This window comes from Leptosomus discolor, chromosome 1 (assembly GCF_034619465.1).
Source record: "Leptosomus discolor isolate bLepDis1 chromosome 1, bLepDis1.hap2, whole genome shotgun sequence".
In the NCBI taxonomy this organism is placed as follows: Eukaryota; Metazoa; Chordata; class Aves; order Leptosomiformes; family Leptosomidae; genus Leptosomus; species Leptosomus discolor.
In genome coordinates, this window is record NC_141391.1 from 120,143,373 (window position 1) to 120,155,651 (window position 12,279).

Sequence of the window (12,279 nt, forward strand, 5' to 3'; positions counted from 1 at the left end):
GGACCAATTTTTGTTTTGGGTTTGTTTTTGGGTTTTGGGGTTTGGGTTTTTTTTGTTGTTTTTTTTTTTTGTTTTTTTAAGGTCATCATTCTTCAGCTTTTATCCACACAAAAACTGCAGCTGTTCTCTATTTCAAGTCTTAAAATACAAAATTAAGAGCCTCACCATTAAAGCTCTGGAATTAAAACTCATCACAATGAAGAATAGCTGTTATGGAATCACAACTCCACTGAAGTTGAAAGAAACCCTTCCAGATCTTCTAGCCCAACTCCCTGCTCATGCAAAGTCAGCCAGAGCAAGTTGCTCAGGAACCTGTTCAGTCTGGCTTCTGAATATCTCCAAGCATGGAGACTTCACAGCCTCTCTGGGCAGTCTGTGCCCATGTTTGATTGTATTCAGAGTTAAAAAAGGTCAGTCCTTATGTTTAAATGGAATTTCCTGTATTTCCGATTGTATCCATTGCCTCTTGGCCTTTCAATGGGCACCAAAGTGAAGAGACTGGGTCTGTATTCTCTATAACCTCCCATCAGGCATTCACACACACCGGTAAGATCCTCCTGAGCCTTATCATCTTCTGTTCTATGCGTCAAAGTTAATCACATAAACAAAAGAGGTAAACTCCTACTGTGACAATGAAGTGCACACTAGCACAGCAGCCACAAAAATCCTTGCTTTGCTGTCACCCACATATGCAGCCTCTGCAAAAACCACAAGTTGTGCCCCATGCAACTCGGACATGGTAAAGCTGGGGAGCAGCAGAGCTTCAAACAGAGCTGCTGCTGCATGGTACAAAACCTGGAGATGTAAAGTAGACAGAATTAAATATGTTGTGAGAAATCACTGCCGGTGTTGGGGGAGAGAGACAAAGACGAACTGCTACCAGAAAAACATCTTCCCTCAAAAATCAAGTTACATCAATGTTATACTTAAGATCTCATTCTAACAATTATTCATTTTACATAAGCATCTTTTGCTGCAGGACCTTAATGAACTGCAGAGCAAACATTAAAAAGTACTATTCCCACTGGACCAACAAAGAAACTCAAATGCAGAAGTCTTAACTGCCTGGTTTTACAATACATGCATCACACACATACACACACACACAAAGAAAGAAAAGGAAAAAAAAAAGTGGCCACAGAGTAACATCTGAGAGTTCTCACTCGCAATGCACTGACTTAACGAAGTTTTGATGTGACTAAGAGCTAGTCTGCACAGTGAAATTGTCCACGCACCATTGAAGATGTGATTTTTAAATCATATTATTAAACCAGAAGATAAAAGCAGTATAAATACTCCTCCTTTAATTGAAACAAAGTTTATTTTAGTTCACTTTACAGATCTGACTATACACAAGTTTTATCTCTTCCTGACTAGTTCAACAGAGTTAAAAACACAATCTTGGATGTGTATACAGCAGCTGAAATGCTGCAGCAAGCCATAACATGCTATGTTGCCAAGGAGAGCTAGCAGTACAGGGACCTTCTGAGTTACTGCATTAGAGCTCATGGCCACTTGAGAGCTGGGCACCATGTGGCAGCCCATCATACAAGGACGAGCTCTTGCCTGCATAAGAAGCAGCTGGACCCTGGCCCCCAGCCTCTGCCAAGTTCCCAAAACTGAGTGGAGGGCCCTCTCTTGACATAGGTCCTTGCACAAGTACAGCCCCTGAGCCAATAATCTAATCCTGTTCCAAAAAGCCATTCAGATGCCCTAATTGCCTCCCATGAAGCTAGATGTACCTGCTTAACTACAGGCCTTATCCAGACAAATACAAATTCAGTTACAACAACTGGATGAAACTAGGTAAGGTTATATAATGAAACATAATTTTATGGACATTTAAAGCAGCTCACACCGATTCATAAGTGATCTACTTATTATCTCTTCCATATAATTTCTAATCAGTTCAACATATTTTACATGTCCAGTGGGAGACAGAAATAAAACCAGGAACTTGCAGAATTTAAAACATCTCCACAGCAGATGTTATTTTTCTGAACAAGTCTCTCTGCATTTTTTTTCAGAAGTTTCTTATCTAACATGCTTACACAGACGGTTGAATGTAGATGCATAAATTGCGCAAGAAAGGTAACACCACTACAATGTTCTTCACATGGAAATTGCAACATGTGATTATCCCTTCACTAATTTGCCATGAAGACCAAATTGCTTAGAAACAATTGTAGTCTATGTTAGTTCCCTGCCGCATTGCTGAATGGAAGCACCAGTCTCAGATCCTAACTTGACCAAAATACTTTAACTGTTATAAAATTAAGGAGACTGCAGCCCTTGCTTTAGAAAGAGTTAAGGGGAAATAAGTCACTGAAATTACGGGAGGAGTGTCCAAATCAGAACATGGAGCAGATTCCAGTAGATTTGCAACTTCAATAATTATTATGATCAAACTAAAAACCAAGTGGTATATTTGCATTGCTCATACATGGCAACTTTTTCCAGTAAGCTATCATATTGCCATCCTCAAGTGATCTTAATTCTAAACAATTATCAAGAATATCAAGACAATTTCCCTTCAATGGCCCATGAGCTTTTTCTATTAAGTGAGGTTTCTCAAACATTTGTATTTGTTGTAGTTATAATTTTTATTTCTGTATCATGTCTTCAGAGAGAGAGAGAGAGAGAGATTCTTATTCCAGGGACAGAATTAAGGAGAGAAAAACATAAAACAAAACACATGTTAGTTAATAAAATATTGACTGTTTTCTTACTTAATCACTATTGTCAATTACTCCTGTGTTAATTTCAGGGGCTCAAATAAAGACAAGCAGTCTTTCACTGTAAATCCTTATACGTTACATTCATAGGGCATCCGACAACATAGATCTTTTGAGACACCTTTTATAAGGACTTCTCAGCCCAAACCTGGTCTGAACACATACAATCAAAAAGTTCCATATTGTTTTACTGCTGCAAAATGCTAAACTCATGCTCACTTCAGATCAGGGAGAGACTATGCATATCCTCTTTAATGCCAAGTCCTGCTGATTTAGTATCTCTTGTTCTTTTCCCGATATTGCTCTTGTAGAACCACCTCCACCTTGTGATGCACTTGAGCTCTGCTGTTTTTGAACAAAGTGTCAAATAGTACCCAAACAAGATATGCCTCTTAGTGCTGAGAAGAAATGCTGTCAAAGTCCATTATCAATTCAAGGAGGGTAAAAATCAACAAGCAAACAATGTTCAGTAGTTGAGAATATATACTTTAGCTTCATAGAGAGGTATTGTCACAAAAACACGCTGGCTATTAAGAGGCTATGGGCAATAGGAAGCAAGCCTCCTGTGTGGCATCGCCACACAGCCTCTTCAGTATTACAGTATTCAGTGCAATTTTACTTTGTACAGGCATCATTCTGACCTATATTCCCAAACAGCTAGCTGCGATAACAGAACAACATGGTAGGAGTTAAAAAGTAAAGCAAGAGATATATAAACAGGAATAAGTATGGGATAAAGTTTATTGTCAAATCTTACAGAAAAACAGAGTGTAAAACCCCTAAGATCTTCCTTATAATAGAAGACACAGATCTTTCTTACAATAAAAGCTACAGAAAAGGTGCCCTTACTGAAGGGAACAAACGAGATGCAGAGAGACAAGAAAAAGAATTAGAAACAAAAAGTATCTAAGGTATTTTAAACACATGAGGAAAATTCTGATCTGCCAGGGGCTGGGGGATAAATCAGTTAAAAGAAGAGTCCAGAATTACTGTGTTATAATTAAAATGAGTCTTTGTATCTTAGGGTGTAGAACAAAAAGAACAGCATTCTGAGTATGCAGGAACCAGCATAGCTAGGGCTTGAACAGGTCAAAAGGCAGGTAGATATAATAAATATTAGGAGACTGAAAAGTCATAAAGAGGAATTCAGCCAAAATGGAAATGAGACAATAAATGCAAAGACAATAATGCAACAGAGATATGAGACACATTGAAAGAAAATCTCAGATGTAAGGTAGATACTTACTTTACATAGAGCAACCAGATGGCAGAAAGGGGCACGCCTCTTTTCACCTTATGCACAGAGTCCAGTCTGCTGCTGTCTCGGCTTCCCCTCCTCCCACCTCCAGCTTCCCAGAACTATTCCTGTTCCATGGAAAACTAGCATGGGGTGGGGGGCTAATTTCTACCATTCTGTTAATCAGCTCTCCTAAACAGTACACCATGCAACCATGAAGCCACTAGTATTCCTACAGGAACAAGAATGTAATGCAAGGGGCAAGAAAGCATCCAGCAAGAAAGTATGGCCATCCTAACTTAGTTACCACGGAAACCCACTTGGAACTCAAAACAAGATAGAACTGTTTGCGAGGATACTGCATTTTCCCATACAAAATTTCATCTTGTTGAGGCTTTGCTAAGAGAAAGTAAGAACAGTTTATGTTTTCGACATCCAGGTAGATAGAAAAAATAAACCAGAAGGTATAAGAGGAATAAGCAGAAAGATGAAGAAGAAGCTGTCACAAGCAGACAGACAGACTGAACAGCAGTGACAGCAAAGAAATACTGCAGAGAGTCTGGGCATAGGCACTTTCCCAGGAGTTAGGAAAGACCTAGAGAAGGTCATCTGAGACAGGAAGGAAGGCACTGGCACTATGTAATATTGAGGAGGAAGGGTGCTGGTGGGAGCTAGGATAAGACCTTAAGTAAAACCTGTTGAGATGCCACCAGAACAAATGTATGAAAGATCTGTACTTATACTGTATAAATCAGACAACGATGGGACTCAAACCTAATTCTCACCTCAATTACATGAAATTACTTGGATACCTCTGGTCCATGGGGCCTTACACTTCAAAGGTGTCCCAGCTGGCATTTCTTTCTTTCAGTACTGTGCAGCTATAGAACTGATGGACATTTATCAGTCCTAGTTATGGTTAGACTGGAAATTAATAGCTGGGTTCCAAATACTGGAAGAATTGAGCAACAGGACTATCTTCCAAGCAGTCCAATAGGCATGATAAATCCGAATTTTTCTACAAAAGAAACTTATAAAATTTTATCAGGGATTTCATAACAGCATGATGGGGTATCTGGAAATCTGAGGCTGTGATACAAGGCTTTGGGTGCTGGATTTATTCCTACTGTGAAGAGTAAAGGAGCAGAGGTGTGACCACCATCTCTGAAATCACATTGTTATACAGCACTTACAGCATATTACTCTAATGCCCTCATGCATCTTCAACACTTTTGAAACATGTCCAGGAGAAGTACCACAGCACCACTCCCTCCCCAGCACATGATTTGGCTTTTGGAAAAAGTGTTCTTTTGTTTGCTTTTCATTTTTTAAATCTTCTTCAGATACTCCTAATGGCAGGAAACTAATTTCAGAGCATTTTCAGTGGTAGAGAAAAATCTCCAAGATCCCCAGTGAAAGCGCCTAACTCATATGCTTCAGTCATATTGACTGACAAAGTTGGGACAGAAAGGATTTTCTTTTCCAGAACAGATCTAGCAGAGTGTACTGGACATCAGGCTTTGGTGATTTTTTGGGGGTTTGATATTTTGTTGGTGGTTGGGTTTTTTTTTTTTGTTTTGCTTTGGGTTTTTTTCCATTTTCTTCACAAAACAGAATGTACAGAAGTGAATGTAGGCCACTTCCTAAGTTGCCATGAGCAGTCTCACTAAAAAGTTTCTTCTCAATGTGGGAATCTAGGATGAGTGATCTCCTCAATTCTGTCATCCTTTGTGGTATACTTCAGGTTTCGTGGCTTTTTATCCTTTATATCAAAAATCTTAAGTTTACATTAAGAAATTGAAGACTGTTTTGTGATTTACGCAACTGCATGATTCCAACAAACTACATTTTATCTTTCACTGTCACATTGCTATAAAACTCCTAAACTATAAAACTCCTACTAAAAATGGAGTTCGATGATTTTTCAAGGCCCCTATGGAACCCAGACTCCGCTGATAATCTCAGGCAACAGTCTAACAATAGTTATTTACAATTTTATTTTCTTCTAAGAAATTTTGTATGATGATGTATTTGGTATGAGCATCATTTCAGGCAATGCCCAGCTGTCCTCTAACATAAATTAATAATTCTAATAGTGGCTAGATGGAACATATCTTAAATGACATAACCACTCTGCACACTAGAACACAGACTAGGAATACGGTGCTGAGAAATAAGAAGGAAAATAGTAACTGAGTGAAATGACTTTGAAACCTCACGAATGTGCTAGGATGTCCCACCCATGTAGTCAAATCATGGCTTATTTCAAAACTAATTTTAAAAAATGATTGTGTATTCTTGTCAGTGTAATTGCTTTTCCACTATCTGTGAAGTGTTCACACTAGCCTCTACAGAACCACTATTCAAATTCTACCTGAAAAACACTAATACTGAAAACTGACCATGCTCTCATCTACTGGCACTTAGTATTCAGTACATTTTTCAGCAAGGGGAAAAAAAAAAAAAAATCACCTTTATTATGCCTGAGCCATGACAGAAAAGTATACATTCCTGTGTATGCACACTTTCTGCCTTCTGCTATTTATTCAAGCAATTCCCTTCCCAAACAGAAAGATCATTACGATAGGAATCTCACATTTCAGATAGTCAGTGCATGCAACTTTTCAACATTTCACTGACAGAATACCAACTGGCTAATAATCTTTCCCTTCTTTTTTCCTTCCTTGGTTGCCAGGCAATTACAATAACAAGAGGTAAACAAACAAGCCACACTACAAGGAACAGAATTCACGAAGCCTAGTTTCCTACAAATCTGTGTCTCATGCCTGGTCTCCAACAGGGAGTCTTAATAAAAGGTGAGAACAAAAATGCCTATTCCTCATTGGGAGCACTAATGCCATCTTTGTCTCTCTCCCTCTTCCCCTCCTCCTAACTGCTTGAATTCATCAATCTTGTAAGGACTTCAGCCTTTGGAGACTTCTGCTCCTCTGTGAAACTGTTAAAATTCACCTCCGAGTTCAAAAACAATATTAAGTGGGATCTTCCTTTCCTTTGTGTATATACACACCTAAGTGCATACATGCCTGCATAGTTTCCATTTTCTCCAGAGATTATTCTAAAAAGAAGGCAATGGCTTCACATACAAGACAAGCATAGTATTGAAAACTGCTAAAATTAGGGTAGACACTATGCATTTCTATTAAGGCTTTTAATAAGAAAAAAAAAAACTGTATTTGCAAGCAGAAAATTAAAGTAGTCAAAATGTTCTATTATGAGCTTAAAGTTAGGCATATGAGGGTTTCATGCAGCACTTGGAAAATACTGAAATATTCCAAAGCTGCATAATATACATTCAATTCCTATAGATACTGAGATCACTGAGCAGCAAGCATTTGAGACGTAACTCTGTATTATACCAATACCATTTAGAATTAGTATTTTCCTCAGTGAGTAATGTTATATGAAATTAATAATTTTTTAACAAAAGGAAAAAAGCTACAACTGGCAGTCCTGAGTAGAAGCACAAAACAGACACTCTTGGTGAAAAGTTCATTCTATTGGAAATAAGAAATCAACATTTAAAAAAAAGTAGTATTTGACTTATTTTCTTCCCAGTTTTCCAGAATGATATTTGTGCCAGAAATGTATAAACATTAAGTTAGTTTTCTTATTTTGGAAAATGGAAGTGCTACTAATAAACATTGTTCACCAAAGCAATTCAGTTCCAACAACATCCTTGTCAAGTTGATATTACAACAAATTGTTTTATATATTTGTTGCTGTAATAGTTAACCATCCTTCAGCATTACATAACGCTCTCTGTTTATCTTAAGTGTGGGAAACTAATCCTCACTGATATAAAACTTTCATTTACTTTTCAGTGTATATCTGACACTTGCCTAAGAATCCTTGGTCTTGCTCTCAAGGGACATCTGCCATTAACTTCAATAAGAGCATGAGCACAGCCCAAGTTGAAATGTTGAAATAAAACTCCATCTTCTAAGAAAGTTGCCTTGCAGTAGGCAAGATGTTCAGAAAGGACCAAAAAATGAACAAATAGTATTGAGCAAAAATACAGCACAATAGAAAAGATGAACCATCACAGACATTTGTATCTTTATAAAAGAACCCAAAAGACCTACAAGTCATTTTCTGACAACTTTGTGCTTGTCATCTTAATTAACTGAAAATATAATTCATGTTAAGTATTAAACATGGGACATACTTTATAACACAGCAACATAACAGGCCAAGATCTGAAGTCTCACGCATGGGAATATTCACCACTTGCCTAAATAATATTTGTACTCTGGGTTTTTTTTAGGAAAAAAAAAAAAAAAAAAAGACATAAAAATAACTTTGCATAAGAGAATTTGTCCTAAAAATCTTTCAGTATGATAAGTAAACATACATACATATATTTCAGTCTAACACTTTCTTTCTCTATCGTGCACTGTCCAATATTTCAAACATTTCCATTGTGCTGAAGCACACATTTGGGAAACAGGTTGCAGGATTTAAGACAAGATGAATAACTTCGATGCCTCCTTTGTTTTAGTACTTAGATCGTCTGTTGACTTTTTTACTGTAACGTTAAATATGTCCAAATTCAGAACAGGAAGAGAATCAAGCTTTCACATATGTTGAACATGATTCTGATATATCCTATTCAACTTCATAGCCAATACACAGAGAAAAATAACTTTTTCAGTTACTTGAAAGTAAAAACGTATTAAAGGAAAGACTTCTATAAACAACAGCCAAAATTCTGAGGAGGAGAGAGAATTAGCACACATTTTAGGACAACTTGAGACTAGAACTAAAATAATTCAAATCTGAATCAAAAGCAGAACCTTCCCACATCCTATACAAAAGTTTAACAGATCAGTAATGCAAGTGGGATGCAAGAGCTCTGAAAGCTTGCTATTAACAAAAACCCTGTAATGACCGTATCACAGAAGAATGCGTTCCAGACCAGCTCATCAATATGAAAACACTTTCCTCATAACATCGTCAAAGGCATTGATGCAAAGCCCATAAATACCAATCATCTGAGATCAGAGGACAGAAAATGATCCGATTTGGGAGTTTAAGAAACTTAGGAAGTACCACGGAAATTTTCTTCTACATTTGGCTTCCAAAAGTCAATGAAATTACCTGCTGGTACTGGGTCTCCCCCCAGTTTTTATTTTTATTTTTTTCTAAGTTGTAAATGAACAAAGATGACATTGCATTGCAAGAGTTTTCCAGGTAAGTTACACACACAATTAAACTACCATTACCATTGATAAACCCTTCTAAGAGACAGACTTTGGTATACTTTCTCCTAACGCTGTTTTACGAATCTATGATTTCACATCAACCAATCATAACTGAAAAAGCTCTACTGTGACAGAAAATAAGCATATTAAGAGAGAATGGAAGGTTGAAAGGAGGATATATTGGTATAAAATTACATACAACAACATTCAGTCTAAGTATTACCACTACGTTCTTCTCTCTCTCTGTTCAGTTATCCACTGAAGTCTTCACATTTGTGGGAGCAGATGGAACACATCTGATGGCATGTCATTGTATTCAAGAGACTTTGTTCATTGCCTCAACCTAAAAGTTGGGTTTTCTTCATAACTAAGCAAAACAGTTTCAGAATTACGACCAAGAGAAAATCTTAATTTCTTGTCTGATGAGAGCTCAGGTGAAATTAGAAACTCATTAAGAGCATCCAGATATTAAATTCGGCCAACTGAGATATAGCAATTTGTCATAAAACACATAGCTCCAAATTATCCAAAACAACCAGATCTAATTGAAAATTCCTATCTAACCTTTTGCTTGTTTTGGTATTTTTTTCCACGTTTTCTTCTTTCTCTACAAGTAAAGCTGTATCAGTGAAATGCGGGGGGGGGGAGGGCAGCGGGGAGGGAGATAATTTTCCTTTTCTTTAAAAAAAAAAACAAAACGGGGCACAAGAACATGTGGTTCCTAGCACGTGACCTGACAGGAGACTGAGGAGAAACCATGTCCCATGCTGTGATCATAGAATCATAGCCACATAAGAAAAATAAGACCAGACATGGAAAAAGGTGGAAAGGACAAGAACCTCCTCCCTCTATCTACTATAGCTGCATCATCCTCTGCTACCTACAGCACAATAAATACTTCCACAGTGATCTGAATATCTTTCAAAGTAAATCAACCTAATCTCATCACGGCATAACAAATACATACATAATTTAATATAAATCTTGACTATCTTCCTCTCTCAAAACAAAAACAACAAAAGTGTTGGATGCACTAATGCCTCTTAAGTTTTTTAAGAACTTTCACCTGGAAAGTAAAACAACATAAATACTGCAATAAATAGGGTTAAAAAAAAAGTGAAGTGCAACTGTGTTATAGGTACTAAGCACACATAAACACACAATATTTGAGAAAATAACAAGAGATGTCATAGGAATACTAGACTAATAATTAAACCAAACTGCAGAAAGATAAGTAAAGCCATCCTTTTTCCCCATCTCCAGTTGCTAGACAGCCGAGTACCTCATCATCAAACTTGTAAGGACAGCTGATTCTCACCCTTCTGCAAGCAAAATCCTCTAAATCACAGTGAGGTAAAAAGGTCACTAAAATGAGGAAAACATCTGACTTTCTGACAGACAACCGAATCCAGCATTCAAATGTCCATTCAGAGCATGGACAAGCAAAACATTTACAGCTTTATTTTTCTCTAGGCTGCATGTCTCCTTGAGAAACAGCCTTCAAACTTATTTATCTTACAGGTTAAGTAGATTTTATGGGAAGTTCTCAACACAACAGTCCCCACGGTTAAAATCTGTACTGAACTACCCACTCACATAAAAGTGCCTTTCATCCATGAGTATTGTACGAACTAGGTAAGATTCAGCTTTTAAGTGTAGCTGTTTCAGAGATGGAAATAAGCAGCTGTTTAGTACAACGGGTACTTCAGGAAGCAGAATTTTATCCAAGATGGAACTCACCCAAGGCCGTGGACATGGCAATCTAGTGAAAAGTTGTGTCTTCAGTAATTGCAATTAGAGATGATTTCACACTTCATGCTAGACATAACACTTCCAGCTATATGGCTCATAACAATAAGCTCCTATTAATATTTAACAATAATACAAACAAAAAGCATCAGGTTCTCCATCATTATCTTCTGCTTCACCTAAAGCACTACCTCCGGATGTAGCCAGACTAGTACTGATGGCAAACCTTTAGAAAATAAATGATCATGGCATAGTCATTCAAGAGGAGAAAAAAAGACAGTTCTCGAAACTATCTGCTAGTTAGATAAGATCTGAAGATACCCCTTTGTCCACATTTTGCCTCAGTTTTCTAATACATATAGTAGGAACAAATTAATAGTGGGGAGATATATTTGTTACTATTTTAGTTATTACTTGGACTCCAACAAACAGTCAATCATGACTTAATTTAAAAAAAAAAAAAAAAGAACCATTAGCAAACAGTCTCAGAAGCAGCAGCAAGCAGGAATTTTTAAGCATGAAAACATTACTTAAATAGGAACCGTCACAGTAGAGAAAGTGAAAAACATTTGTGGCACAGGAATACTTAAAAATTCACACTTGAAAAGCCTCTGCAGTTTGTTGCTTTGTATTTCCTAGCAAAACACATAAACACAAAAGTGTTTACATCAAAATGCACAAAACAGGTGCATAATATAGCATTTCTGTGGTACAGTTAGTCTTTCAAAACAATGTATTTTTACACAATGGCATTTCCTACAGAAATCCCAAACCACCCAATGTTCTCCTATTGTCATTAACACAATACTGAATGTACAGTGAAATTCAGTAGTGTTATGCTGAATGTAACTGTAAAAAGCACCAGCTGGCTATATTAGAAATGGCATTCTTCCAGGTCTCAAATGTCTTATTTATATACAATGGAATCCTGCCAGCTGTTTAATATTTAGAGCTAATAAATTTAATTGGCAGTAGTACCGCACAAGGACAAGTAACACAAATACATACTCCCCAACAGAAAAGTCTGATTTGTTCTTAGATGATTAAACCAAAGACGGATGCAGAGTTCTGAGCAAATTTTAGAGAGCTGCCTTTTTTCTTTAATCCAAACAATATTTGATTGTTTTTTTAAGCACAAAACTGAACAGAAAAAAACACCAGGCATCTTTATGCCAGTTGCTCTGAGACCAACGTAGCCTTCAACCAGTGTTTTCCACAAACCATGAATAAACAGAAAATGTCAAGGACAGTGTGCCGAGGTACAGAGACAGGACACAGCACAAGTGGGGGACGTTATCCCAGAGAAAGTGTGGGATCACTCCAGAAAGCAATTAGA

The 12,279-nt window shown here is 37.2% G+C and overlaps 1 protein-coding gene across 1 annotated transcript in view; it reads right to left on the reverse strand.

The window, feature by feature from the left end:
- The window catches only part of EPHA3 (EPH receptor A3), a 212,935-nt gene that overhangs the window by 153,356 nt on the left and 47,300 nt on the right, over positions 1–12,279 (reverse strand). The gene's annotated exons all lie outside the window — the stretch shown is intronic.